This window comes from Poecilia reticulata, chromosome 17, assembly GCF_904066995.2.
Source record: "Poecilia reticulata chromosome 17, P_reticulata-male-v2, whole genome shotgun sequence".
In the NCBI taxonomy this organism is placed as follows: domain Eukaryota; kingdom Metazoa; phylum Chordata; class Actinopteri; order Cyprinodontiformes; family Poeciliidae; genus Poecilia; species Poecilia reticulata.
In genome coordinates, this window is record NC_088846.1 from 20,500,640 (window position 1) to 20,525,781 (window position 25,142).

Below are 25,142 nucleotides of genomic sequence, written 5' to 3' on the forward strand. Positions count from 1 at the left end.
TTTAAATTCATCCTAGTTGTGACCTTGATCTTTTTACCTTAAACGGGCTGGCTTACCTGGAGGATATGGGGGATTGGGGTTGTTGAGACAACACAAAGCAGACTTTCCATTCCTAAGGACCACGTTTGTGCTCTGTGTCAGATCCTTGACACCACACTTGTGCACGCAAACATTCCTTTCACCCATGCTAAATTTCAAGCAGATGTAACTGGAACCCTGTGGACTTTGTGGGAACTGAGGCCTCTCAACACTAAATATCCATTTATTTCTCGATGCTTACCTGACACCTATGGTGAGAGTGAACACTGTTGAAGGGATCTCTTTGATTTGGCAGGCAGTCACCACAGGTTATCATGTGCATCATGCCCTGTTTGTACTTCACTTTCACCGGGTGACTCAGTGGGAGAGCATACGCCGGTGCACGCAGGCCACATGGGGACTTTTCAACCTTCGGTCAATGGGCTGCCTAAGGATACTGAAGTCATATACTCAGTTTTCTGTCCTTTAACTCTGAGCATTGCGACTGAGATGTTTTGGTCACGCATTCTACTTTATATGCTCACTGTAAAGCTCTTTGGATCTGACTAGAATTTTAATTATTTGTTATAGAGCCTCATTGGAGCGGATGCTTGAATCTATACTATACTTCCTACAGACACACAAAAAACATTTTAAATACAATGAAGTAGCTGAGAACTCATCTGCCACTGCTGGCTGATTCATTCACTCTCAGAAGATTTCCCAAGATGTGCTTAGTGTAAGGGAGTCTGAATTTGTTTCACCTCAAGAAATCATTTCTACCACCCTGCCTTCTAGTGCTATTGCAGATTTATCCCTCATGTCTTGTTGTACCACTCATATTATCTACTTTTTAACTTACCAAAGAAAAGATTAGAAGCACCTTTTTATCTTCTTCCTTCTTTGTCACAAATGTTGGCCATTTGCCCATTTGCAAAACCTTGCAGTGTTAATTGCTTCATATTGAACCCATGTGGTGAGCGGATATGAAACAGTACCGTATTCTCCTATATTTCACATTTATCATGATTTGTACCTACCAAGGTGTGGGGGTGGGTGCAGTAGTAGGCCCAAGAATCTGAAAATCTGAAAAAGTACAAAAATACTTTTTGTTTTGTAGTTAAATATTTAGATACAAAAATAAAATTAGTTTTTTTTTTGTAGCTAAAAAAAAATACAGAATTGTGTAATTACAGCATTATGTAATTGATTCACAATGGTGTAAGTATAGGGCTACAACATGACTGCATGCAAGTACAAAATGGAAGTAGCAAAGGATGGACTGGTTAAGAGTAGTTTTGAAATGGGGATATGAACTGTAAAAGGCATACATTGATCCAGAATCACTAATTGTTGTAGTTGTGATTGTTGTTGGTTCCACCTTTCGTCATATTTTTCTTATAACTGTTGTAGTCTGTCCACTTTTACCAGAATTAGTCTGTGATGCCGTAAAGTCATTTGTTCAACATGAAGAATAGCTCACAATGTCCCTGTTGTCATGCAAATGTCACCTGACACTGTCAGACAAAAAGATCCATTATATCGTTTGCATAATATTTGGGAAAGACCCAAACAATCACTAGTACTGTCACTTTTTATTGCTCACTAGTGCAAATGAAACAAAACAAAAAAAAAACATAATCATTCAGCATTTATCTGTGACCCTTATCACGATTAGTCCCTTTATATTATTTATTGAAAGAACGGCGAATAACTTTACCCGATCTGTTTTAAAGGTTTGGTTTTTCCAAGTTTATCTGATAAAGAAAAATAATCAACATGGCTTCCTCCAATGACACGATCAGAACACAAGATTAAGGGAAAGTTCAAACAAATGTCATGGTCAGATGCAGACACGGAGACGAGCTTGGAGACAAAGGGCGAGATATCGTTGGCTGCTTGTGGATGTACACAAATAATGCACACCCACCCACGCAAACTCACACTCACACACAAAGCCTCCCACATCCATGCAGATACAAGTCTGAGCACAGAGATACACACAGCAGATTAGAGGAGGTGATTTATTGGCTGTAAAATGTTAATATAGCTATAAGCCGGCCTCATGAATTGTTAATTATGGCCTTGACATCCTCGTCACCTAAAATGTTAATGAGGTGAGATTGCGTCAGGGGCTGAGAGGTCTCTGGGAGCCACTGAGCAAATACAACAGATGAGCTGAATCCACACGACCCTCCACGCGCTAAATTAGGAAACGCTGAGGGCACCTCAGATGGGTCGGCCCATTCGGCCGGCGAGTAATTAAATTAATGAACGGTGATCCTTGAATTAAGCACTGCCCTGGCGAGGGAGAATTATAAATATTGTTCCTTTTCACCCCATTTCACAGAGTATATTGGTAAAGACATGACTAAATAGACTCTTCAGAGTTTTGCTATTTAACAACTTGTTAACATTCATGAAAACAAGTTGTTTTAAAATAATAGATATTAAGTCCTCCAGCTTGGTCATGACTAACATCAGGGATCTCCTGTGGTGTTAAGTGGTTTATTTTTCATAACGCAATATTTCTTACAAAGAGGCTGAGTGGTACTTTTCATCCTAACATAATTAAGTGTCACCCCAATTATCCATTTTAGCAGTGACTTGCTGCTAATATATATATATCAGTGACGTGCGGTCAGGGGAGGCAGGTCAGGCAGAGCCTCACCTGTCATCATGGAAAAATAATATATAATAATAAAATCATTTATAAAGATATTTTTACCCTGTGGTTTGTACTATAAAGTACCTATTTTTCATTTAATTTAACCAAATCTGATGTTATTTTTCTTCAAAATCGCTGAATTTTCGCATTTTCCCATTCAAATGGTTAGAAGCGAAGCAGGTGAGGCAGCAGCGAGCTGAGCCTCACCTGTGATTGCGCAACCTCTCGCTAACTGCACCGGTTGCCACTCTGTGAGAGCATGCTCCTCCTGTCTGTACGTCGCCAATAAAACGGTTAAAAACATTTAATGTATGAACTGATTTTCCATAATTTAGCTTATGTATTTAATGTACTGTATTTTTATTGTCACCAACTGTGGCGCAGCTAAGCATCACATGTTAAAGAATAGTCTTTTTGCCCTCCAGCATTGTACGCATGCGCGAAATTTCCTTATGTAAACAATAACATGCAGGGGGTCTAGATTTGTAAATCCGATAATAATTAAGTCGGTGCCTCGCCAGCTATGAACCTCACCGCACGTCACTGATATACAGTATATAAAGCTCTTTAATAACAATTAACAGCTGGGTTATGGTGCCAAGCTGATTCTCGAATTATTTGATTCTCAATTATGTAAATTATGTTTGCTTCATCAGTGTGGCTATTATGAAAGTCTCCAAGTCATGTATGAGTAACTTTAAGGTTTGATGAACTGAGACTTTGCCTTATCAAAACTGTACAACTATATACGAATGTGACTGTTTGTCACATTCAGACAAAATGAATGTCTTTTCCTTTTTGTCATCAAAAGACAAAAATAAGTATTTTGATGATTTAGTTAGGACTTGTGGCATTGCCTTATTTATACAGTGAAAAATCAGAAAACACTTTGAGGGACTTTAGTTTGGTTAAATTCAAATCTAGCACCATTCTTTGCAATCGTAATTATGATTCTTAGAGTCCATTTGATCCGATTAAAATTCTGTTCTCCAAAAATTGGATTCAGACCAATTGTAGAAAACTCTATGGAAACCATTAAAGCAAATCCTGATCAAGCACATGGCGACTGTGACAAAGAAAAATGCTATTTTAACAGGAATGTATTAATCAAATATCAGAAGTGTTTAATTTCCTAAATTAAAACGTTTTGTTCTTTCAGGATCCACTGTTAGGTTCCTGGGGCTTTGTCAGGTTTTCCTTTTCCTCTCTGATGTATTTCTTACGTCATCAGTTTTGTCATGAGTACAAATTTGGGTTGAAATGGCGACAAAACCTGAATTCATAGCTGGTTTTCATTTGCGTCTTGTTAAATTTCAGCTCCCTGCATTGATACAGAAGCATCAAGTTGTAGGTTTTCAGTTGCCCTTTGTCCGATCTTCAAGGATGTTACCGTCCTGCAAATTTTTAGCTTTACTTTCAACCAGAGTTTTGTTTCTCCCACAACAGCATTGTTTTTCTTCTTATTATGTAAAAATAGTCCTGCTTCCTATTCAAAAGCCTCATTATTAACTTATGCTCATGATAGTTATGGTGCTGCAAAATGAAGGTCATTTAAAAATAAACAATAAAACATTTTAAGATATCTTGATTCATACTTACGTTTGTATGCATGAATCAGTAGCATTACATACAATGCTAGAAACTGCTACTGCCAGTAGATTTGCCGTTGCAAACTTAACAGCGAGAGTGAAATGGTGAGAGCATAAAAGATGCAAGTTACTTTAAAAATTTAGAAATTATTAAAAAGAGATCAAGAGTCAAGATGGACCAAAAACCTCTTTAAAGCTTATACACCTTCAAATGATGTATAACGTTGAAATACTGCCTTGCCTTTTACTGTCAAGGTACATTTTCACACTTTTATACCTTATAAATACCAAAAATGTGGTGTTTGGAGTTTAGGAGTCATTATGTTGCATTTATCATCAGCCTGACAAATTAAAGTCAGGTGAATCCCTGAATCATGAAACATTAATGCCTAAGTGGATCTTGGATCCACCAGTGAGGCAAAGATCTATTCTCCCTGATATATATGCATCTGAACAAACTTTGTTCAACTGTAGTTCTCTTACATTTACACATATCTGGAGTGAATTATTCCACACCAAATCATAGATTGATTTATTTTAAGAACTAGCTGCTCTTCATCTTGTATTAAAAAGCAAAATCCAAAAAAAGCAATTCCTGTGCTTTGTTTGCTTTTAATACAAATGTATGACTGTCTTTTCTATAAAATATGACTACCTTCATCGCAATCAAGATAAGCTGAAAATATTTCTTTTCATCCGTACTCCCTTGACACTTCCCCACCTAACACAGGATTATCCCCTCTAAAATAAATAGGATTATGTGGGTATTTGCTGCTTGGTGTCACATTATATCTTAGCTCTTGAGCTCTTTTTTTTTTTTTTACTGTGCTTCATTCATAATCATCTGCTTATCATCAAGGAATTGTGTGCATGCTGGTGTGTTTGTTACAGGATAGGTTACATTTTTATTATTCAAATCAAATTTCCTTGCCAAATAGTAAGTTTTTTTTGTTTGAGGATGGCACGGATTGGACGCTTTTATTTTATAGTAAAGTGATCTCAAGAGAACAGGAAAAGCAGAAGGAAGCACATGCATCTTCAATGACTTCAAGGAATTAGTAAAATAGCCATTATTTTTATTCCACTCAGTGACACCAAGTATTTAATATCACTTTATAATACTGCCTGAACCCTCTCAAAGGTTACTTAAAAAATAAAAAATCTAAAGATTAGAAAGATTAGCTTCTCACAACTTAGAGGTTACATTGGAGGTACTTTCATAGAACATTCCCAGAACTTACCAGGTATTTTTACAGAACATTCCCCAAGTCTACCATATATTTCATTGAACTGAACCATGTACTTATCAGGAACATTTCCCCAGAATTTAAATTTTTTTTCAAATGAAAATTTCATAGTAGCTGTTCTTCCTGACAGCTTCCCTGGATCATTTTTTTATGTCCCTGGATCATTTTTTATTTAACTTTGCAGGTGTTTTTGTAAAATTTTTGTGGAATTTATTATGTTCATACTCGGAGCATTCCCTGGAATTTACATTATATATTAATGAATATTTAATTGAACCTACTGGGTATCTACTCTTTCAGGAGTTTCCTGTAACATTGCTTGGAAATGTCATGTATTTCTTCGAAACTTTCAAGGAATTTACCCGGTGCTTTTCTGGAACTTATATAATATAATGTTCCATGGCATTATCTTGTAAGTTTCCTTTGTTTGTCTGACAGGAAAGTACCTGGTAAAATTCCATGGAAGTACCTGAGAAGCTGCAGGCATTTACCATCATAGAGGCGTCAGGTGTAGAGGTAACAGCTTTCAGGTTGGGCATTTCACATGTTGGTCAGCTTTGAATTACAATAGTTACTTTTGCTAAATTCCCCCCCACCCCCCGTGCCTACCCCAGTTCTTGCTGTAGCCATTGAGATAGTGGTGGAGTATAAGCTTGTGTGGGAGGCATAAGTCAGACTTAACCTGGAAAATGCCGGGGATATTGACTTTCTGCATTGAGTTCAGTTAAGTCACTTTCTTGTTTTGCTGACAGCAGTGGATTTGGAAATGGTCTTTTTCAACCCACTGAAAGTGCTGTGCCCAAGACAAAAAGCTTGTTTATGCTTTTAATATTATTGCTTTGTTACTTTCAGGCAGTGATCCAATGTGACTAATTTAGGTTTTACGTTTTCTCTTGATGTACTTGCTGAACTGGAAGACGTGCAGGCTCACCGTGGAAAGTTCCTCTGTGTGTTCGATTCCCGTGTTGCTCGCTCTCACTTAAAATCATTGACCGACTGAAAGGCGTTGTGAGCAGAGCTCTGAGGGGTCTGTGCAATCAATCTCAACACTTGCTTTTCTTCTTGATTCCTAAAGTGGTTCTTCATGATTTTTGCACAGCAACAAGAGTTGATGCTGTGTGCCGTTGAATAAATTTTTGCCCAAATATGAAGAGCTGTGTGCTTCATGAGTGGTTCTAGCAAGAAACCATTGAAGTCAACATGGGACTTGTTAGTCTGAAAAGCACCAAAAAAATGTGTTGTTATTATTTTGAAAGTGTTGCTACCTGAATAATAATAGCCATTAAGATTACAAGAGCCAATGACCAACTGCCAGTGCTGTAATGGTTATTGCCGTCTTTATCTGGTGTAGAGTTAAAGCTTTTTGAAGATATTTTAACTATGGATGTCAACAGTATGCCTCAATGGTTTAACCTTAGCTTGCTCAGTATAATACAGTACTACAATGTTAAGCCATATTGTTTGTTATTATTCCTGTTTGTTGTGTCATCTTCAACTGTTCGTCTGCCTATAAGAATGTGTTTGTATCGTACCGTTACTTGAATACCCAAACATGTAGAAAAGTCCAAAAATTGCAAGTTTTATGACTTAGAAAATATTGTCCCTTTTTGGCAAGGAATTATAGCAGTAAAAAAAAAGTCTGGCTTTAATAGGAGATTGACTTCTGCAATTTCTCACATAAAGTCTGCAGTCAGCCTTCAACTTTTAAAGTAGTTTTCATTGTTCGTACTCTTTGATTTTCTCCTTTATTTCAATCTCTTTTGATTTCTGTAATATCATCTTTTATTAAGGCAGTGACATTCTTTCCAACCATGTGTAATTTAGTCAAGGACCCTTATGAATCAGACATGGGTTGCGTAAGGCTCTTTTAGGTTTTGTGCCTTTTGTTGTTGAGAAGCAGCAAACACTTCTCCATCTGCGCTTTGTGTAAAAGCGTGAAGAAAGAAGTAACCCTGAGGTCTGGCTTGAATGCTGCACTTCTTGGAAAAAAAAAAAAGTGCAATCTTTTCAACATGTGAAAGTTTGGTTTAAAGTCAAATTTTAGAGTGACTATCTTCTTAGGGCAACACAAAGTTAGTGGAGGAATTATAGTTTCAAGGTGATAAACAGCGCTTAATGAGTTTGATGTGCCTGTCATTTCAGCTCATAAGAAAAGATTTTTATATTGATTCACTTTATCAAGCTGCAGCATGACTCAGAGTTATGTTAATGCTTGTGTTGAGTGTGTGGCCAGTGAGGCTGTTTGTGATGTCAGCCTGACATCAGACACTTTATTATGCTCTGACTTATACAAACCTCTTTGTATGTTGGTGCCTTTTCTTGCACATTCCCCTCAGGGCCACCCCTCTTCCTCCCACAAGAAGCCCATCCCCCCGTTGGAGATGTGTCACGCAACGAGCCAATACGCTTGCAGGAGACTCATACAAACGTACTCAGCCCTTGCAGACAAAAAAAAACTTTGGATGTTTTGTTCTTCAGTAAGACACGCGGCGAAAAGGAGAAAATGCAGATCACCAACGGTCTCTGATCCATATTGGTTTGGATGTAATTGATTCCCTGCTGTGAGAAATCTGTCTCTCAGATGGTGAACAAACACTGACAGAACAGTTAAAAGGGCAGAGAAAATCTGAGCTCTACCTCTAAGCTCTGTCAGCTAATCTCTGTCAAAGGCACGGAGAGAGTCAGACCTTTGTATGGATGTCGTTGCTTCAGTACAGATTGATACCTGTCAGATGACTGTAAACTGCAAATTATGTTTGGTCAAGGACAGCTGGGTCATCATAGCCAAAAACACGGAAAATGCATGATTATTGAGAGGACGGATAGGTACAGAAATAATAATAAAAAAACAAATCTAGTTTTTATGTATTGAATATCCTCATAATTTGAGTTTTTTTTCTTGAAATTTGTAATGCTGTTTTTCAATTTAATTAAACACAGCTTTTGTCCAAATTGTATTCAAATTCATTTGAAGCATCTGTAACCCAATTCAACTAAAATCCAATCATATAATGGGATTCCGATTTAATGATATCAATATTTATATTACATATAAAATACAAACTTAAATTGTATAACAATACCATCAAATGTATCTGATCCTTTATTTTACCAATTGGTAAAATCTCACTTTTGTAAAGAAGCCAGCTGATTGTATCAAATCACTGACTGAGCAGCAATCCCTCATCCTGAGCAAGCATATGGCAAAACTGGGAGGAAATCATTCTCTTTAAACACGAAGATTCATCCCTCAGAACCAGGATTGGTATGACAGGCCAAATGCTGCAAACACTTGGGGGTTAAGCGTTAGAGAGATTACAGATAAAAACAAAGAAGTACTAAGCCAGCAGTACTTTCTGTGGGTAAGAAAACAAAAAGTAAATAAACAATTGTTCCTTCCAATAAAGAGACAAACCTAAAAGCGGAATCGCTGCAAAAGGCATTCCTTCAGTACAAAGAGAAAACAGAGAGGAAATCCGAGTATTGGCAGTAAAAAATAACCTCCTGGGCTCCAACTTCCTACATACAATTACTTCACCAAATATTATCATAAACACTTTTTAAAACTGAACTGGATTTTAATCAGTCATTCTCAGTTCATAACACAGATGACTGATTATACAGAATATTTTGATCCACTGCAACAATCCGAACCTCTCACCTTTCACACTCCTCTCTCTCTCTCTCATGCAAACATACGAACAGCACCGCCACACGGTGTGCACTTCACAGCTGCTACTGTCTAAAATCTAAATTAAAACAGAGACTTTTCTTTTCTTAGCCAAGAGTGAAATATGTTTAGAGCAAAAATCAGACAGTCTCAGTGGAATACTTGATCATTTGAATCATAGAGTTAATCTTAAAGGAGAATTTCTATTTGTCCAACTTAATACACATGATTTTTGACTGTTTTCTTTATAAATATTCATACTCTCTTTATTTGTGGCTTAACTTGAGCTTTAACCTAAGTTACTTCTCTCTGGAGGTGACACGCCTCTTATTCGAATGACACATCTTATATACCTCATTTCTACAGACTATCATATCATGGGTTGTGCAGATCGTGGGAGCAATAACAACTGGCCCTGACTTCTTATATGCAAACAAAAACTCCCTTGCAAGCAAATCTAAATTCTGTGAGAGCACCAACACGTTATTATTTATAACGTAATTATACCTTCATTTTTCAAACATTAGGAGGATGGTCTGAATAAATGTCCTGCGGTTAATTATAGTTGCAGATTTAACTTCGACTTCAGCTCTATTGTAACACGCAGAGGAGCTACGGATAATCTAGACAGCACTGGTGTGTATCAGCGCATACACAGTAGTAGGAACATAATCTTATCTACCTCATGAAAAGTTGGAGCCACGGTTTCGCCTCAGCATCACACACGACTGGGTTCGGTTTCTAGTGTCATCCTCAAGAGGAGTGCAGTCAGTGGGATGCTCTGGCACTATCATGAAAGGTCAAATATATCTTAAATGGATAGTAATGTGGCTTCTACTGTCTTGGGACCCGATTAACTTTGTGTTTGACTTTTTTAAGTATCATTTTTTTCATTTGCAGGTTGAGAATGTGGTTAGAAACATGAATGGACGCAGGACATAGAAAGCAAGGGCGCAGAGGAATGCAGGTCTCTGAGTATAGAGCTGGACAGTGACCAAAAAGAATGACGTCCTACATAAAAGCAAATAATAAAATAATGTCCTCCAAATGTTTTTGGTTTGATTTTACATCTGTTTGGGAAGAAACTCTGGGACTGATCCCAAACCTGTTGGAATGGCTACATGTGCCTTCTTTGCCGAGAACATCTTAGAATCCCCTGAACAACCTGGAAAAATTTACTACAGAATAATTTACTAAATTTTCCTCTTTGAGCCATTATACCTTATTACTTGATCTTAAGCAGAAGACGATTAATAGATGGACATAAAGTTTTACATCACTCCACCTTTATTCAATTAAAACTAACTGTATATATATATCAGAGTTGCTAAAGCTACATTACTTAACGATATAGTTCGCTACATATGGTTAGCAAACAACACAAACTGCTTAACTTTACTTTTCACTGGTACCAGAGGTTGCGCTCCCAGCCACTCCTACACCAGGAGAAATTTATTCCATCTGCCAGGGCTGCAAGAATAAAATTATACATTTGAAATATATTGTATTTTCAAACTTTGGGTTAGGTAGTTCTCACAAATTCTGTGCGATTGGACAGAAATTTAATGTGGGTAAAAAGGCTGCAGTGGTAGTGAAGGGTTAGGACTTGAGTTCATGTAGATTATGTAACAAACTGGTCAGAAAGAACTTCTTGTTTTTTTATTCCTCAAATAAAAGTGCAAAAATCTGGTTTTGTGAAAGTCTTTAGATAAATATCTTTGATTCAAAACCACATTTAGTTTTCTTAATTTGGAGAGCAGATGTAACTCCTGATGTTTTAAATACATTTGAAAATAACAAATCTGTAAAATAATTCTAACTAACTATTGGTTAAAAATGATCAAGTAATCCAGAAGATTTCACAGGTTTTAAATTTGATCACTTATAATTAGGTCTCATCTTCTCTATTTAACCTGCAGCTTTTCCTCTGCGTGTGTTTATGCATGCATGTCTATTTCTTTATTTTACCTTGGTAGGACATTTCTGGTGTAATCAGTTACATTTTTTGATAGGCGCTATGGGGACCAGAGCCTGCTTTGAATGTATTAGACATCCATTTGTATCTATAGGGTTAGGGTTAGAGTTGCTATAATGAATGGAAATCAATATATTAAAAAGCTCAGAAATACAAATTTGTATCTGTGTGTGGATTTACTAGTCAGCCAATTTGGAGAGAAAGTAAAAAAAAAGTCTTTTAAGGCACAATTGTTACAGGCAGGCTTATGTAATCTTCATGAGAATGAAGTGTGGTTTTCTTAAAAATGTTTCATTTTGCTGCCATCAGGAAAAAGCAACAAGCAGAAAAACAGAGCTGTGCCCAAACTCAGACAGCCAGAGAGCAACTCTCAGGTGAGTTTGCTCATCTTTTAGCAGAAATGTGGAGCTTTTTTAAAATTCTAAATAGCATCAGTTGTAAAATTTTTTTCTTTCTTCTTTTTCTGTTGAATTGTGGGTTTCAAAGATCTGAGTGAGAATAGTATCTCTGTATTCTGAGAGAAGCGCCGTTCAGACTCTTAGAACTGAGAAAATCAAAGACGCATGAAGGGATTTGCCTATCATAGTGCGCACTCTTCAGTTGTTTCCTTACAAAACAATCCCACGGTTAAATCCGAAGGAGTACCTCTATATCTGCCCCAGTTCATGTTTTTTTTTTTTTTTGTTGAAGTGTTATGAACACACCATAAAAATAGTGAAATTAAACTCCTCTGAAACAGAGCTTTATTACAAGCTTACCTGTGGTTTTTAGCGCTTCTTTGTCTTTCAGAGTTACACCTTTGGTCACTATAAACTCCTCAGAGTGCAGGTGCTGCTAGTAGTAAAGCTTCATCCGCAACACTGGAGACAGTGATTAGAGGGAGGGAATCAATAATACATGGTGAGGGACTGCTAATGTACCGAAGGGACTGAGAGACAGACGACGCCGCCACAGATACCCTGCTGCTGTCTCATATCTACTGGTTTTTGCCACAGAAAGAACAAGCACGCTAGGTATAGAACGCAACAGGGGAAATAAACGACAGGAAAGAGAAAGGTTAGTCAAACTGAGATAAAAGAGCGTGAAACTGGAGGAAAAGATCACACAGCACAAGTACCGCGCTGAAGGGATGGGGAAAAAAAATTAACTGAATGGCAAAGGCTGAACATGAAAAATCTAATCATTATGGGATATGTTATCCAGGAATAAAGGAGAAGAAAACTCAACAAGGAGCAAAGCACAACAAGCCTATTATGTGCACCAGTGTACGGAGAAGGGCCCTCAATCTGCGTTCTGACCTGGTGTTTTAAAATCGATATGAGGCTGTGAAACAGGCTAAAATGAAATAAGCGTTCGAGCCATCCAGGAAATAAGATTGGCAGGCAGATGGAGACATGCCACGGCGCTCGAGAGATTAAAGCTCAACAAGTGATCTCGCATCAAAAGGGATCAGGGGTTAACGTCTCCCCAGCATTAGCACACCATCCCCAAATCAGCCGGTGGACCTAGGCTCCCCCCCTCTCCCCCCCAGCACCCAAACAAAAGAGGCATCAGAGAACGGAGATGTAATTAATCAGATATTAGTATGAGCGCAAGTCCACATCCCTCCACTTTTCATCACGCCCCCATCTCCTCGTCTCATTCTCAGTCGTGCTAACCATTAGCCTGTATAGGCAAATACACGATGTTTTTTGTGGTGAAACACAGATATTTCTCCGTACACATGAGGCCGATGCAGGGGCTGCCTCTGTCTGAATGAAACCTCATTACAGGATTGACACTCCAGACTCGTGAGCCCGCGACACTACAGGTGGCTCGTTACCGCTTGCCTTTCTCCTCACAGCTTGAACTTCTACATCAGTGGACATCGGCTCCGGCGCCGCTGTCTGTGACCTCCTGCTCATCTAAACACAAACAATGCAAAACTGTGATAACCAATATACAAACCAGACGCGTTGTCCCCCCCGCAGCATTCCGTCTGTGAAATATTTCGGCTGTAAAAGCTGAGCACACAGGGACGGCACCGAGTGGGATGGGAGGCGGCGAGCACCTTGGAAGTTGAAGTAATGGCAGAAGCGTTACCACGGCGACAAAGGTAAAGTTTCTGAACTGTTTTGGCTCCCAACCTCGACTAAGATTCCACTAATGTGGAGCTGAATAGACGCAAACTTGATGTTTGTGCTGAAGGGGCTACGGAGAAAGCCTGAGTCAAGCTCACCATGTTTGCGTCCTTCAGTGAATCCGTTCCATTCAAAGCTCAATGCCACCGAGAGCGGAGAGAGTTCATTAGAAAAAGTCAATTCAGATGACGTTCTAAAAAGTGAAGCACATTACACAAAAAGCCTCATGCTTTCAGGATGTTAAGAGATTAAGAGTGAAACAACTTTTTATTGTCAATTACTTGGCTAATCAAACATATTTAACCTGCAAGGGAAAGAAAACAATTATCTTTGTCAAACTAATGAGCCTTGAATTACTATTGTGCTCTTGCTCAGCAGCTCCTTGGTGCTGTGCGTTTGCTGTAAAGTCCCATGTAAAGAAAGTTGACTTTGACGTTGCCATTGACATACAGTACTAATTATCTGCTTTACAATCCGATGGTATGCAAGGACACATATTTTACAGGAGCCTTTTACTTAAAAGTAAGAAAACAGTCATTAGCTGAAGTATAATTCCTGCATTTAGTAATGCAAGGCGAGTTTATTTACATAGCACCTTTCATCCAAGGGCAGCTCAAAGTGGTTATACACAGAAGTTAGTAACAACAACATACATTAAGACGAAACAATTATCCTCAAGATGCACAGGCCACCAACCGTTAACCCATCCTCCGCAATCAGTTTACATATTATTCTGTTTTGTTCTTTTTCTTTTCAACAGATCCTTTAAGTAGTTTGGGAAGTTGATTGTTGGAAAAAGACTCAGTGAATCAAATGGAAATCTACATAAATTATATGAATCAAATGGGTGTTACAGATTTATCCCACTCCACTGGCACCATTAACGCAAAAAGGAACCAAATAATTAAATAAAGAATGTCTAATTTAATCAGGATTGCGCTAGTTTGTGAGTTTCCCTGAATTTTAACAAAAAATAAATAAATAACCGTCTGACTAAAACTGGTCATGGCACATTAGTAACACCATAGCAGCTATGTTAGGTTATAACAAAAAGACTGACTGGCACCTCGTCAATCGCTCACTCACCCTCTCCTCACCATCTGCCCTCTTTATCGAACTCCATGATTCATCTCCCAGGAGAAGGTGTTCAAACTGTAAAAAGACTGTTTGCCCGTCGGAGAGCGCCCCTGCTGCACAGCCTCTGCTCAGCCTGTGATGACATTTCCATTTGACCCATAGCCAGCAGTCCTGTAATGAGAATCCATCAAAATGCAATCTCTTAAAAAAAAAAAAAAGAGGATTTCCATTCTTGGATGCCTATGTTGATATGCAAAATGTGTCAAAAAAGGTCTTCCAGTTGGATGATTTCCATTCACTTAAATTCAGTGGAAGTCTTATGATGATGCATGGGAATGGTTTGTTAAATATATCCCAGAGCAGAATTATGCTAATGGTTACAGACTGAAAAAGGAAATACTGAAAAAAAAAGAAAAAAAAAAGAATAAAATTAATCTTATATTCTGAATTCTTGAAGACAATTGAAATAAATGTCTTCTCTTGGGTGCTTCAAAATCTAATATAGTATGTATCTAATATAATTGTACTAAATTATGTAAAAGTGTAATAATTTGCCCATCACCCACTCATATTGACAAAAGCAGTGCTTGTAGACATAGTAAGCATTCATTGTCCCACATGTACAGGAAGACTGAAATGACAAATCACATCATTTGTTGAGCATAATAAACATATAATTTTTGTCAAACCAAAATGTTTCAGATCGTTCAACAGTTTTACAAAAAACAAATAGAAACGTGGTGGTGCGGTTAGTTGCTCTAAATTGCCCTAAGGTTTGTGTGTATGCTTGTGTGTGTGTGCGTGTGTGCGTGTGCGTGTGTGTGTGTGTGTGTGCGGGTGTGTGTGTGTGTGTGTGTGTGTGTGTGCGTGTGCACGGTTGTTTGTCCTGTGTGTCTCTGTGTTGCAATGTGATGGACTGGTGACCTGCACCTCTGTCCCAATGAGCAGCTGTGGCTCTGCAAGGACACCTGGGTGCAGACAGCAGATGGAAATGATTAAAAAAAGAGGTATCGAAGCCAACATCGCCCATTCTGAAAGTAAAGTAAAACTCAATATTTGGTGTTAACACCCTTTATTCTAACAACTGCTATTAAGCACTTGTTGTTACTAACAATAAGTATTTTACAATGCTGTGGAAGAATTCTGCAGCAATCTTCTCGGACGGTTTTAAAACACAGTTAAGAGTCTCTTTTTTTTTTTTTTTTAGAACCTCAGTTAAATTTCAATCCTGACTTTGACTAGGCCACTCCAAAAACTTTTCTTTGGTTCTTTCTTCATACGTGGATGTACTGTTGGGGTTTGGATAACTGCCCTGTTGCATAACTTAAAAATGCTCATACACATTGTGTCTTGTATAATTTAGGTAGTATTGAATCTGCATTCTAAATGTCACAAAAAATGCTATATTATGGTAATTTACATTAAAAAAAGGTATTTTTGCATTTTTTTCTTCACCGTTTACATGGAATGCTTCTTGAATTTGAAAATATTTCTGAGAAATAAACATCTTTATTAAGTGACTATATTGAGTTTGTGGGTAGTGATAATTGGAGCGAACTCAACAACATTCTCATGTCCTGAACAAAAAGTGCTTTCATTTATTTTTAGCTCAACATATGATCATGCAACTATAAAAAAAATTAGCTCAGTTAAGACTGCCATTCATATTAGAATTTGTAAAGGAAACAATTTGTCGCAGAGCCAATGAAAGAAAAGGAGGGAAAGCATCCTGCGGTAATTTTCATTTAATTTTCCTCCACGGGTGGAAGCAGATGAAAACATAACATGCTCTACTGTCATTGGAAGGTTTCATTTTCTCCTGAGCCTCGGATGAAATCTAACTTATTGCTGCCTCCGTCCTCCCCCACACACTGCGTAATGAGAGAATATTTCCCCGGAGTGAGAAAGCACATCCAAGCTGTACTTTTAGAAACTTTATTAAGCCAACCTAACCAATTATTTTTGGTGTTTGCCTACCTTCTGATGAGTGACGACCCATTCAATAAGGCTAGCAAATGTTAAGATGAAACAAATTTTCTGTTGAGTTGTATTAGAGACCAGTGGAGTCTTTCCGCTGACAATGATTTTGCGTTTTCCGAGCTGGCTTGTTTCAGCGGCATAGGATGTTGGGATTTGAGCAACAAGTCAAGCGTTGGAGCAACACATCAATACGTCTAACTAAGAGGGATTGTGTTTTCATACAAAAGCCTGACAAAACTCCAGCTGGTGCAGAGTCCCTTATTGAATTGCCCAGTTAGCCTGTGATCAAACATGTGGGATGGTGATTGCATTCCTCAGCCGACATTTATCTATTTATCGTCACAGCAACAGAAAAAAAAGGAAAGGAGAAAAGAGAAGTAAAACAGTCAGAGAGGCTTTAAAAAATGAGACAGGAATGGCGGCAAACTGATAGATGACTTGTCACATGTTGTTACTGGGAACTGCAGCAGTCAGCCTTGAGAGACGCTCCAGGTTCTCTCGCAAGATAAAGAAGTGGAGAAGCAGGTGACTGGAAGATCACACTCACAAAATCACAAGCTGCTGCAGATTTACGTGCCGGGGAAACTCTTGATCACACACTTTATTACATTCAGGCCTTTCATGGCCCTCGAACAAACTTAATGTGACTTTTGTTTCTCAGATTAATTGTCACAGCTATTAAACCATTTAATCTCTTTCTTGTTAATATGGGGAGTTACAAGGTATTGTATTGTCAGGTGTGAGAGCAAATTACGCAGTATATCAGTTTGAACGAGTCCCTTCTTCCTTCTGTGTTACTCTGAACAACCTATATGGGAGTTTAATGTCTCCAAAGTTAAAGCAACACTATGGCCCAGAGCCAATTTAAATCAGCAAGACAACGCAAAGTCTGAGCCATTGTACCGCCTGGAAAAGTGTTTTGTGTTTTTATTTCCCCAGGAGACCTGATTTAAGCTTCTGCAATGAACACAAAATAGTAATGGAGCTAGCTCCTATGTTGCAATGTCAGTGTGATAAAAGGAACTTGCTTTACTTTTTGAAAAAGTGTGCTTTTAAATGATCCAAATGGGCTTTGCTTCCCTGTGATTAATAAACCATAGGAGAGAGCAAAGAAAACCATTTGAAAAAAACACAACAAAGTTCATTAAAAATGCTGACTGAAATCAGCAGTGGTCCTTTCAGACCGGAGCAAAGAGAAAGGCTAAACTCACATTTATTAGTGTCGTTAATGAGTTAATATGTTAGGATGAGGCAGCCGCTAATCTCAGCTTAATACCAATCTTCTGGTTTGCTGAAGAACCTGAACAAAAGACTTTGTGGTAACTGTGAAAATTGGAAAATAGTAAAGATGAGATGTACGTTTTAATGTATTCCAGGCAATTTTTTCTTTAAAAAAAATCTAGGGTTTTGACCCAATCAACCATTCTTTTCAATTTCAATCAGGAAGATGCATAACTGGTTCTCCATCCGTCCGTTCGTCCATCCATCAGTGACATATCCACATTTCCAAAAATAATTAATAATTTCCCCTCTGCTTCACAATCATGTGCAACTTTACACCGTTTTATTTAAATCAAAAGTTTAAATTCCAGTAAAATGAAGTTTATGGTAATAATGTGAGGGAACGTGAAAAAGTTAACGGGATAGAAATACTTCACTTTTGCATAGATAATAAGGTTTAAAATAGTTCTTGAATGTTTTCTTTTTGTGTGTGTGTGTCTGGAAGACTGAAGCCCACTTTGTTTTGTCTTTTGAGTTTGTTCCAGCATTATCTCTGATTTCATGCAATTCAACACTGCACATCAGCTGTGGAGAAGAAACCTCTCAGCTGCAGAAGAAAATCCATCAACCTGTCACAGTAAGACAGTCGAGTTCTACTGTGGTCTCCCACTAAAACAACAACAACATCCAAAAACAGAGATCTGTGTCATCTTCAGTTACAGAACGTGCATGTTCTGTAAACTGAGTCTAAAGTTTTTTTGTTTTTTTTTATCTGCTTTGAAGTTGACTCATATGGAAAATAGAGAAATCTTTCTCACATTCTTAAATCTGCATGTGGACATTCCTACAGAGATGCAAAAAGCACAAGAGTTGGCAAAAATGAATCTCAGTGAGAAAATGATCACCTGAAGGATGCTAAGCGTTAACTTTTATCCCATAGAGTTTGATCACAATGCTTTGGTTCATGTTCTCATCACTAACAACTGTAAGTGAACAGCTCACAACTTAGTTTCATAACATGACATTCAACATCAGCTGGAGATAGTCACTGATTTCAGCAGGGTAAACGTCAAACTATCATAACCAGCCTTCAACTGGTGGCATTGTCATTTAGAGAGTTAAATACTGCAAATTCTTGACATTTTTCAAGAAACCTGTTACCGTCAAGTGGTCCCAAAGGTGCCTCCACCTTCACTGTAAACTGAATCTGGTCACTGGGACTTATTAGTTTTATCACCCCATTGTTACTTCTAGAGTGGCATTTAGGAGAAGTTTTATTCTCCAGCTTATAAATGTTTATCTCTAAAGTTTGTATTATTTATTCATCATAATGACGGCTAATAAACTTTATTGTCTATGCACTTTTAATTGCCTGGATGCTTAGTGTTAAACAACATCTCATTTTTATGTTGCTCATAAAACTGACAAGAGCACAGATTGTAGCTATTTCTCCTATGACACAGAAAGAGACAGCTGAGCTGATTATGACTCCTGATTTGGAAGCTGATTTCTTTTGAAAGTTTTTTTCCAGGAATGTCTGAGTGGGAGGACACCTAAAGGGCGAATCCAGAAATCCCTTAAAGAATTGAATGTTTCACAAAAGTATTCCTGTTGGACCCTTAAGCATGTTGACACATTAGCACCACCCGTTTCAATCTATTTTACAGATGTTGTCGCCATTATACAGTGACATATAGTTATTAAGGAGGAGCTGAATATGTTGAAGAGTCTGAAGTCTCTATGGCGGAAAATCATAAAAGAGGATCAAATTTGAGTTGAACACACCTCATGAAAAATAAAAAAAGGGGAAAAATATGTCTAAAAACAAAGATGCACATTTCTGGCTCCAAAGGAATGTGTCCTGCATATTTTAGATGGGGTACATAATGGGAAAACATAGTAAACAGCAGTTATTTGAGAGCGTTTCCCTATAGGACTGAAGTAGTTGATTTACTTGTATGTGTTGCTGTTTTGTTTTACGGCTTGCTATGGAGTCTGACCTTTTGACCCTGAGGGAGGCTGTGATTTAGGAGGAAAGCTTGATCCTGATGAGTTTCAGATGTAATACAGAAACAAAGAATCAAAAACCAAACCCCTACTGTTTTACGACACTGTGAATGTGCCTATGTGAGACAAGCTCAGAGAAATAATTATGACTTAGCCGTCTCATGACAACAACACAATCTGTCTTATTTTCTCTCCTCCAAAGCTGCTTCTTTTGCAGTATTTTCGAAATTATGGAATTATTTCCCAAGACCTGCAAGATTTCAATATTTGTAAAACAACTTCGGAAGGAGGCAATCCCCTATGATGTCAACAAAATCCATTTCTTTCTGTCAAGCCAAATTTATCTCGCCCATACATACTGCCAGGGAACCAATTCAAGTTATCTCATAATTATGAGCTAGTGTCTTACATTCAGGAGGAAACTATCTCATAATCATGACACAGCTAAGTCATAGTAATAAATCAGCTAAGTCATAATTATGGGACAGTATATCACTATTATAAGATACAAGTTTGCATTTCTGGCAGAAATAGGCTTCCGTAGTACCAGCTGGATGCCTACTTGTGCTAAAAGTGTTATGTCAAAAGACTTCCAGTCACTGATTGGCAATGGAGTGGAATCCCTGGTTGCATCACAAGAACAACTTCCTAACAATAATCAGATCCATCATTTGTAAAAGCTCACAGCATTGACACAGTAGAATGTGGAACTTCACATGTTCTGTTGTGTTTCTGTCGTAGATTATGTCGCCTTACTTTCCAGACTTTGGGGTCGCCCTGCTAGAACCGCCCCACTCACATCTGATACTCAACGGTGATGGAAAATGACCTGAACTGTACAGAGTAGAGTACGGCCATGCTGAGCTGTGCTTAGTAGGCACTAGTTGACTGTGTACAGGTTAATAAATATGTTGTAACAAGTTTGCTCACTCAAGTCTGGTTGTTTAATTCTCAATTTGTCATCATAATTTCTGCCTCAGCAAATCTGATTTGAAAATCTGAATAATCTTTGTGGTATTTCATCAATACTGTGATGAAATAGTATTGAAGTAACAATGATCCTCACTGATGTTGCCAAACGTTCCATTGTCTTCAGTAGTTTAACTTAAAAGCTGCTTTTACAGAGACTAGACTGATTCAAGATTCATGAATCAAGAGATTCAGAAATTCTGGAAAGTCGTCAAAAGGTTTGGTTTAAAATCCAAAACTTCAAGATAGTTGCTGGTAACGGTAGACTGTAGTAAGTAGAATTTGCATTCACCTTCTTACATAAAATTTTAATTGATACTGATACTGATTAAGGATACCGCAGGCATCAATAGCCACTGAACATGCTGAATATTAGATTTTTGTGAACTTATCAGGTGAAGGCAATATTACTGCTGAACACTATTTGATTGATTTTAATAAATGAATAAAGTGTAAAAGAACTGATTCTAAAACAAAAATACTACTGCATTGATAAAATAGTGCCTGTTCCGGATACTGTGAACATGTAAAGGCTCCAGAGATGTTACAGAATTAAGACTATATTTATTCTTAATTAACAGATCTGGCATGACATCGTTAATAAACTCAATTTGTACTTTCTTTGAACTCCAGAACACACAACATGCTGTTACCATGGTAGCCATGGCAGACCTCAGTGTTCGACTAAACCAAACTCTGTACAAGTCCTTGAAGTCGGGCACTTGGCTGACTCTGAAGTTTGGGCCTTTGAAAGATTTTTTTAGAGGAGAGCTTTAGAGAAAGTGAAGTGAATTTTGAAAAAATTCCAGGTCAGTGGAAAAATTGAACTGCTGAATATTAACGATGCATTTTTGAAGGAAAATTAGAAACTAAAATGTAGGAAAAAAAATATGATTTTCATTCTTTAGGTCCTTGATGCAGTTGACCACTGATTTCTATTTACATTATGGGATCCTTTTGTTAAAGGGGCAGTATTAGGCATTTTCTTGGCACATAGTATAATTTTGTAGCACAACCATATAACTAAGTTACCTGCAGTTATTATGAATCTTCATATACGTATATATAAAAAAACATGCAAAAATTGTGACTTCGCAATTTGACATCTTGAAATTAGCCTGTCTCTTTAAGAATTCCCCACTCTTTCTGACACTCCATCTGCGGCATGACATTGTAAGAACAATCATTTTGGCCCCCTGAGTCACTGTGATTCTCAAACGTGCATCAAAGCAATACTTCATGTTTTTGATGAGAGAATAATGTTATAACATGATATAGAGCTAAAAAAAAGTTCCCTTTGCATGATACCGCCCCTTTAAATGACCTGTGGACATCAAGAAATAATTTATACAGAAAGAGGAGACAAAGTAAAGAAAAGCAGCATTTCTTAGTCAGAACTCTTTATGGTAACATCTACAGTCGCCTTGGTGGTCTGATCTAATATCCTGTTTGAGGTACTAACTGCAAGACCACCAAGGTGATTTGCACATGTTAACTGTATTTTCTGCTTTTCCCCCAACTTTAAGTGGTTCCTTATGATTTTAACAGGTTCTGGAACAAAAAGTGTTTCCAACAGAGAGACTGTTTATGTTGGGTGAGGAGAAATCTGGTCTCTTTAACCCATTAATTCCCGCAGTGCTCACCAGCATTTCCTGCATAGATGATCTTTGTAGCACTAAATCCATATTTGGTGTCTATGAGGTGTAAGCAACCAATTAATGATTCAACTCAGACCCACTAAAAAGGTATTTTTAGTGTCTGTTTACAACCGCAGAAAGTGACAGTGTTGAAGATGGTATGCTTACATAATGTTATATGATTGTCTTTATATAAAAGTACACATGTGGTTTTGAGGGCCTGACTCTCCGAAAGCTCTTTGTATGATTTATTTGCTTTGGAAAAGTCGATAGTGACTTAATTTATAAACTTAGCGACGATGTTTGAAGTGGCGATGCTGTGTATTGACTGAAGAAAAATCCCCCCTTTAAAATATTGTCATGAGTTACAGTAATGATTCATTTTAATACTAAGCATTACTCATTTTAAATGAATGAATCATAAAGGCCAGTGGCTCACGAAGTGGTTTGTGAAATCTTCACCAGATGTCAGAGACCGCTCACTAACTCAGTCCAAACATGCCATGCGGCGTTGATAGGTGACGGGCACTGAGATGAGGGATTATGATGAGCTTCTCATGGCATAGCGGCACTGTGAATATTTCCACCAATGCGGGGTTGAAGGGTCATCCATCTTTCTGTGTAGACAGAAAGACAAATAGGCTGACACTCTCCTGTGACTGGCTGTCATATATCTATCTCATCATTATTGAGCTGCTGGAGACCAGCACCCCATCAACCCGTGTCACGCTATCAGCATTTTCACTCAGCCAATGTGGGCAGGATCAGACACAACGGCATTAGAGAGAGGCTCCCCTCTATGTGTGAGGAATCCTAACAAGAAAGCTAGAAATTTGCCTCACACACTTGGTCAAATAGTTTCTTTTTTTTATATGGGCTTAAGATAAGTTTGGCAAAGAGACACATTTAATTTTAAACTTTTTTAAAAGCATAATGAAATATTAGACTCAAATCAAATCATTGTCTTGGATTTCCTTAACAAAAAAACAATCAAGATTAATTGTTTGCAGTGCAAAGATATTGAGCTGGAAATGATTGTTTAAAAAGTTGACTGGTTAAGTGCAAAAATAAAAACTAACAGCTGAACAATTGGATTTATTTGATACATTTGGAATCACTCAATTATTCTCTGTTAAACTAAATACATTTGCCGCTCCTCAAACACTGGAGCAGTAATCTATCATAATAATACATTGTGATAGATAAAAAGAACATCAAAGCATCAATGAAAATCATGAAATGAGTGCAGGAATAATCAGAGAACCTAAACATATGAGAAAATAAAAAACAATCAAAACAACCATCATTAAAGCAAAGGAACCAAAATGATTTGTCAAAGTGTGTCCTTAGTATGTAACTGATTTGGAAATAATTGAGATCTTGAGGCATTTGATTCCACATTTGCCAGCTTTTTATTAGCAGAGAATACTTAATACAATAAATTAAGCAATTATAGAAAGACTAAAATAAAGCAAAAAGTATGTAAATTTAAATTACAAACAACTTACAAATTAAAAATGAATAAAGACGCTTAAAACATGTGTTAATTGTCATGAGAAAATGCATTTTGCATAGGCCAAACGGAATAAAAAAAATCTATGGTCTAGCTCTGAATTCAAATCCTAAACTTTATTCCAAGACAGGAAAATGAAATCTCGAGTTACCTGCACTACAGCAGGAGGAACACAGTGCCTTACTTGAGGTCAGTTGACGCTTGATGAAGGCGACGTTTCTGCACAACAGCTGTTCAGCAAACTCAGTGGTCACTCCAAGTTAGTCAAGCTGTGCTTCTCCTTTCTACAAAGGAGGAATACACAATATCAAAATGTTTTAAATTCTGAACACAGAACTTATTCAAATAAACATATTTAATCAAGAAAATAACACCTGGAAACCATTGTTGACTTGTCATGTTTTGAGCTTGAACAAAGGGTTTGCTTTAATTCAATCTCTCAGAACGACCTATGGGTTAAAATTATGATTCAAAATGTTTGTACCTCATTAGATATGTGAAGTTCTTTGTATGCTTTCTTTGTAATGAGCAAATTATGCTGCGTCATTGAAATAAGCCTGTACGGACTTACGTGATGCTCCTTAAATCTCTGGCATCTGAGGAAACGACAGGCACGATCCAGGCCACGAAAAGATAGAGGCTTTGAGGTTCGATCTGAGCATTCGCCCCATCAGTGGGCATATCCTCCCGTTCCTGATCTGTTTTTGTTTCTGGCTGGCTGCTCGTTGTAATCACCAGGTGCGAAAAAATCTCATTATCCCCGGTCCTGATCTCGGAATAGCAAGCTGAATAGCAACTATGGCCGGCGCCTCTGTTAAAACACTGACCCCTGCATTAATTGGGCACGACCTCTGGGGTGCCTGCCTCCGAAGCTGATTTTGGATTTTCGCTGTGAGGATTCGTCTTCCCCTCAGCAGCTGGTGGACAGAGGAGACGGGGTACCAAGAGGCTGAGAGGTCAAAATTTGTGGTTGCCATGCGTTGGTCACTGGAGGTTGAAATATCTTCCACTCTTCTGCTGCAAAATCCGGGAAACTAAAGCCTCCTGGTGGAGCTCCAGCACAGGTATATTTGCTATAAATTAAATGGCTTTCTATTGTTCAGTAAGTCTATCCTCCCTCTGAAAGACCAATAAAATTTATTAAGACAAAGAAGACAATAACAATGCTTAGCTATTAAGAAGGGGCCTCTGGAGGGTAGAAAGAAATCCTACAATTACTGTCCTGTGATTATCACATGCCTGAGTGTGTATTTTTTTATTTTTTTCTGTTTGCAAGGTTTTATAGATTTTGTGTATGTGTTTGTGTGTGCCCGTCTATAGCAAAGCCAAAGGAGCAGACACGGTCAACCCGTGGGATTAGAATGCAATAAAGGAGGATGAACGTGTCCGGAAAACACCAGAATGCGTCCAGACACCACCTTACTGGAAATCAATCCTTTCGGTCAGGCCCC

At 37.9% G+C, this 25,142-nt stretch overlaps 1 protein-coding gene across 1 annotated transcript in view; it reads right to left on the minus strand.

The window, feature by feature from the left end:
* Positions 1-2,412: 2,412 nt before the first annotated feature.
* clul1 (clusterin-like 1 (retinal)) overlaps positions 2,413-25,142 on the minus strand; it is a 198,717-nt gene continuing 175,987 nt past the window's right edge. The window contains exon 10 of the transcript XR_014084419.1: positions 2,413-2,424. The gene's annotated coding sequence lies outside the window, so the exon portion shown is untranslated. The remainder of the gene's footprint in view (positions 2,425-25,142) is intronic.